Below are 6,000 nucleotides of genomic sequence, written 5' to 3' on the forward strand. Positions count from 1 at the left end.
AGAGCCCAGTCCTGGATACAGTGACAGTGTAGATGCAGCCAGAAATTGTTGAGAAATGTGTCCCAGCACCAGGCTGACACTGATTTACTAATTTTGCATATTAGAAGCTTTTAAAACCTGCTGTTTCAGCATAGAGATGAATCACAGGATTCTGCTTCTGAGAGCCTAAGATCAAAAAAGAAAACTGTGCTTATCACATGGACTGGGAGCAGGAACCAGTAATTTATAGTCTTTTGTTTTTATAACAGAGCTAAGCCTGCAGATCTCCATATTGCATAATCCACTTGCACGCTTCGGAAGTTTGTTCTGAGCTTTGGGTTTAGGAGATTACCAGATGAGCTTCTACCTCAAATCTAATTATTGCCTAACTTATGTATTTCTTTCTACACACAGATTTTACCACTGAGAACAGATGTAGACCACGGAAGGCTGAGACTTTATGTCTCAAATTATCACGTAATTTGAGATGCAGTTTGGTGGAAAGACTGTCCCCAAAGCAGAGTGAAAGAAGGCTTGTCTGACTTGTGTGATGCCTGTATTTGACCTTGCAAGCAATTCCATTTGTACCAAGTTGTTCCATTGCAACTACTCTAAACTTCTCTAACCTTTCCCCTCCCTCACCTGGATACTCTTCTCCTTCTCATTTAGCCTCATTTCGAAACAGCCTCTCTTTCTTCATATGCTTCATGTCCAAAAGCTTCTTCCACCAAGCCCAGGAGAACAAAATGCTGGAGTGCTGCAGATGCATTGCAAGAAGTGAGAAAGATGGGCTCCCATTGTCCTTAGCTGCCTGGTAGCTATAAAAATAGCCCCTGGAGTTACGGAGCCATTACCCTTTCGTAACTCTGACTCACTGAAGGTGACCAGGGCCAGGATATACAGCACTGCTGCCAGCTTTCATCTATGTCTCACCCTTGTTCTATGGACTCAAGGGTAAACTACGTATTTGGGGAAAATAAAAAGAATGGAGCCTTCTGAATCTGTAAAGGAACCTGGCAGGGAGATCGAGGCACAGAGGCAGCCGTGGCCAAACTTCCCTGTAAACAAGTGATTATGGAGAGGTAAAAATTTCCACAGTTTTATGTACAAGCCTGGAGGTGCTGGAAATCCCCAACTCATCCTGCTGGGGACATTAAAGGACTCCATGAAGCCACATAAAATCATTCAGAATTTTTCCAGAAATATTGGCGCATGTAAAACTGTCACTTGGCAATTTTCATATGAAACCAACTGCCAGCTGAGAGACTCTTTGCTGCTGTGTTACCTGTGTTACATTTACAAAGCTATTTTATAAGGTGACAGGCTGAAAAACAGTTCGCAAGTGCAAATTTATCTTGAAAGTATTTTTTATATCTGTGTCTGTGAGATGCCCTGTAGAATGAGATACATGAAGGATAACTGATGCAGATCATGTTCCTAATGTGTCACTGACCTCTTAATGCACTCTGAAGCTCTGGAGATAAAGCAAAGGTAGGATGGACTTAATGGGTGCTAGAAAGCCAGTTCAGTCATGACAGTAAGACTTGTCAGGTTGAGAACTGTTTAAACCTAGATGATCTGAATCAAGCAGAAGCGGTTATAAATACTCTCCTGAATGCGAATGTGTTTCCAGTTTGGGATATGAGCTATAGCTTTGGGTGCTCTGCTTCAAAAGGGAAAGCAAAAGCTGCAGATGGCGTTAATTTTTTAAATTAAAACATTTTCATGAGAAATATTGCCAGTTCCAAGTCATTGGGAAATTTTCTTTCTGATCAACGCTTTCTAGTTTGTTTTTTTTCCCCCAGGGCTCATTTGCTGAAAAATGAGCCTGAATAGGAAAGGCAGCCCAAGGCGACCCAGCTGCATCCCGCTGCAGAGAGCAGAGGTGCAAGCTTAGAGACGGTGGCAAGAGGGGTGAGGGCGAGCCAGCTGCAAAAGAAGGGAGCAAGCTCTGCTCCTCTGCTGGCGTGGCACCAGCAGAGGATGTGGGAGCAGCCCTCAGACACCACGAGACATACAGCTGCCCCAAGCACAGAGTTTGGGGTGAAATGTTTGCAGAGCCCAGAGCAAATACTCGGGCAGCTAACCCATGAGTGCCAGGCTGTCAGGGCTGCCCACTTCTGATACCTCCCAGTGTTTGCAAGGGTCAGATACATCCACACAGACTGCCGTCTCAGCTGGCCAGTATAGCTACCCCATAGATGCCTTAGGAGCCTACATCACTTCAGTAGTCCCCTAACTTGTCTGTGGGCCACGGCTCCGGAAGAAAAGCTCATCAGTAATACATGCTCCTGTTTTATCTGCAGCAAGTCCCTTCACATCCCACTTTTTTTTTTCAGCAGCAGCTTGCTTTCCGCAGGACATTATCAGGAGCCAGCGAAAGGCAGGCTTACTGCTCCCCTCCATAGCGCTCGTGGCAGTGCCCGCAGCCCCTTCGGGTCAGGGGGTAAAAGAGTTCACAAGCGTGACGCAGGCTGCTGCGGGTCAGTCGGTCCACAGTCTAATCTGCTAATAGAGTTGCAATCTAACAGGCTATAGATTTTCTGGGCACTTCTGCTCCTCTCTGAGCCTCTTCTGTGGCAGGGGCAGGCTGTGCTGCCTGCACAGCATTCACCCAAGTTTTCCAAGTGTGAAATGTGCAGCAAAGAAAGGAACCGGGATGCAAAAGAATGGCAGCTGCACCAGCGCTGTTAGACAGGCTCTTTTACAGGCGACTGAACCCTCAATTTGTAGTCAGACATTGTTTTCTAAACATAGCATAAAAACTGTTATCTTGCCTGGCTGGTCATTAGAAGAGAGATAATTATAGTCTCTGTGCGAGAGCTGGGCTCAGAACAGGGGCCACATTGTCCCAGGTCCCAGGGGAGCTCTAGCACAGGCACCCCAGGCGAGCACTGGGACAAGGGGGCTCCTTGTGCCCCCGGCAAGTTCAAAAGAGGAACTGAAGTGCTCCAAGGAGGTGTTAAGCCCCTATCTCCCTCTCTGACTCTGGCCTTAAAAATTACTAGGCAGGAGAAAGGTGAGGAGGGCAGACCTGCGACTACTGTAGCCGCATCCTCCCTGGATTTATGTGCAGCCTGTACTATGACTTATTTTTCTCTTCTTAAAAAAAATCCCCAAACTTTAGTTTTTCCTTTCTTTTTGTTTTGTTCTGTGCTTCTGTTTTCCAACACAGACCAAAGAGACCTATATGATAGATGGGCTTTCAGTGTCCGCTTTTTGAGCCCTGAGTAGGAGGTCTGAACCTCAGCTGATGCTGCGGCATAGGGGAGGAGTCCTGCTGGACTCAGAGCTTCAGGGGTCCACAACATCCCTCAGGCCTCTCAGGAAATCCTGGACTATTGCTTTTCACCACCCATCCAGGAAAGACGGTGCCTCTGCACCCCATTGCAATGGGCAGACGCGCACCTCACTGCTCTGGCACCTGCCCGTGCCAGTCCCTCTGGACAGGGAGTTCATGTCTATGAAATGCTGCCTCCCACAGTATTTCTTCCTGTGTATTTAGCCTCAAGAAACTGGGGGAGGAATACAGTCACAGCTGCAGATAGTAAACTGAGCTATCGCTTTTATTGCTCATTTCAGCCAAGTGCCCTAAATGACTTACCTATCATCATTTAGGAGGCTTTTGGTAAAACAAAACCTTGAACATGCATGTCCTGAGCCTTGGGTTAGGAATTAAAGCTACTGGGTGGCATTTACTGCCTAGGGCTTTATTTGTGACTCAGAGGTGAAAATGAAATAGTTAAAAATTCTCCAGGCAGACCAGGTACAGTCAAATCTTTGATGGCACTGCTATGTAAACTTCAGGTTTGTTTTTAGCAACGTTTTCTAAAAAGCAATGCCTAGAAAAAAAAATAAATAATTCTGTTGTTTCACATGAAGTAATTAGCCTGTTTTCCCAGCTTCTGTTTTCGTACTGTGGCTTAAGCAGTCCCCTTTCAGAAATATACCAATTAATCAGCTTTGACAAAAGGGAGTGTAAAAATTAATTTCCTGCTACTTCTGTGAAAGTAAGTAAGTATCTGGGAACACCTTGTTAATGTCTCCACTAAAGGAAAGACTTTGGTAGGATCTCATTCTTAGTAGACACAAGAGACACAAGAGAATCCGCATGGGGTGTCTTTCTTGTGTCCCACGTGTGAGGAAACCTTGCTTAGCTATTAAAACTGCTTGGTTCAACCAACCAGTGGTAAGTCATGTGTAAGAGTACGACTAGGGAAAGAAGTGTCTTAGTGAGCAAGTAGTGAAGAAGGAGTGAGTAAGTTAAGAACATAACATTGCTTCTACAGGTGGAAACACAAAGCAATATTAAATCATATTGGCAGGACAGCCAAGGTTTCTTTTTAAAAATAGAATTTCTTATGTCTTGAATAACAGAAGGGCACGAAGTCTTTTCTGTCATTCCAGTGAGAACAACCCTAGCAACTCAAAGGATTAGATAAAATATGCAAGCAAAATAAGTCTGTTTAAAATATAATACTAAATTAATATTCCAAAAGTAATGTGCCTGTGTAATGCAATTATTTTTGCTTGAGCTCTCTTTGCACCTCTGAAAGAAACCAGTCTTACAGCAATTACTGTTATTCAAGTGATGAACTGAATAAAGTCTGAAGAACATGGTACTACAGATACAGAAAAACATAAATATTCTTTGAGCGTAGTCACATGCAAGGTGTTTCTAACTTTAGGATGTATATGGCAAAATACAAGCTATAAACATATATGACTCCGTTGCTGTTTGCAGTCAAATGTATTTTAAAAAACATCTAAACTACTTTTTCTCTCTGTGTGCTTCCTTGGTTTTGGTGTTTCATTTAAATTTTGGAGAGGTTAGAGGAAAAGGAGTGTGCTCCAAGGAGGATCTGCCTCTGAAATCTGTAATTTATTTTTTGCTCTGGGTGTGATGTAGTTCCCATAAACTCTAGGAACAAAATATTAACTAGAGTTGAAAGTTTGCTTGGGGCATTTGGTTCATGTTCATACTAGCCTGAGAGAAATCGCATTTTGAAGAGACTTATCGAGACTCTAATCTCTCTGCAGAGAGCTGAATGGCTGTGGCAGGCTTGACAATGCTATTCATTTTTGGAGCCTCACCAGCAAAACAAGCACTCAGCACAAAAGGATATATAGTGTCTGGGCTACTGTAATGTTCACACATCTGTATCTACCCATCTAGCAAGGGAGTTCACACTGTATAAATTCATCACTGGAATAATACCATTTTCTATTCTGCATCTTGGAAATTAGTGTTCCCCAGTGTCACGTAGTGCTAATTAATGATACAACACATACCTTTCCTATTGATCAAAGAAACAAAGAAAAAGTCTTGAAAGCAAAACCATTTTAAACCTAGGGAACAAGTTGCATTACCTATTACGCACTATTTCAACAGCAGGCATATATATGACTATTGATGTGTGACTAATATACACCATTATTTATCAAATAGTTAAGCCCTTGCTGTTCAGGCAGGGAGTATATGTGTCCCCTTTCACAGTAGGGATTTAATGCTTTTATAAATACTTAATGGAGTATATATAATTTAAAGTACAGTTTCATTCTACATCTATGTCTTCATCTTCTTAGGTCCTTGATCCGATGAACACAGCTGGAAGGCTAAACAAAAAATAACGTCCCTACAGTTTCTTAGCAGAGAAAATATGTAACTATTATCAACAGGCAAAAAAAGCAACTCCCCCCTCTCCCCCGTAAATAAATACAGCAGTGAAATGGCATCAGAATTACCTTGCTTGAGGTGTGCAACTTTTTATTCCTTTTCTCCACACAGTATGAAAGTGCTATTTTTTCCAAGCTTTTCTGTACCCCAAACTCCAGCCAACATTATTCTACAGAAGGAGAGGCAGGCAGTGGAGGGAGGCCTGGACACTTTTTCTCTTTCAGAGAGGAGCTAATCAAACATTCCCATCAAGCTCCCAGCTCTGTGAAAGGCACATTGCTCTCCCTCCCTCCCTCCCTCCCTCCTTCCCTCCCTCCCTCCTTCCCTCTGCTCTTCTCTCCCTC

At 43.4% G+C, this 6,000-nt stretch overlaps 1 protein-coding gene across 3 annotated transcripts in view; it reads right to left on the reverse strand.

Annotated features, from left to right (window-relative positions):
* The window catches only part of VIT (vitrin), a 54,114-nt gene extending 48,250 nt beyond the window's left edge, over positions 1 to 5,864 (reverse strand). For all 3 annotated transcript variants that reach the window (XM_086743923.1, XM_086743922.1, XM_086743924.1), the window contains exon 1: positions 5,725 to 5,864. The gene's annotated coding sequence lies outside the window, so the exon portion shown is untranslated. The remainder of the gene's footprint in view (positions 1 to 5,724) is intronic.
* Between the last annotated feature and the right edge of the window lie 136 nt (positions 5,865 to 6,000).

The sequence above is a fragment of the Chlamydotis macqueenii genome, chromosome 3, assembly GCF_036417535.1.
Source record: "Chlamydotis macqueenii isolate bChlMac1 chromosome 3, bChlMac1.mat, whole genome shotgun sequence".
NCBI lineage: Eukaryota > Metazoa > Chordata > Aves > Otidiformes > Otididae > Chlamydotis > Chlamydotis macqueenii.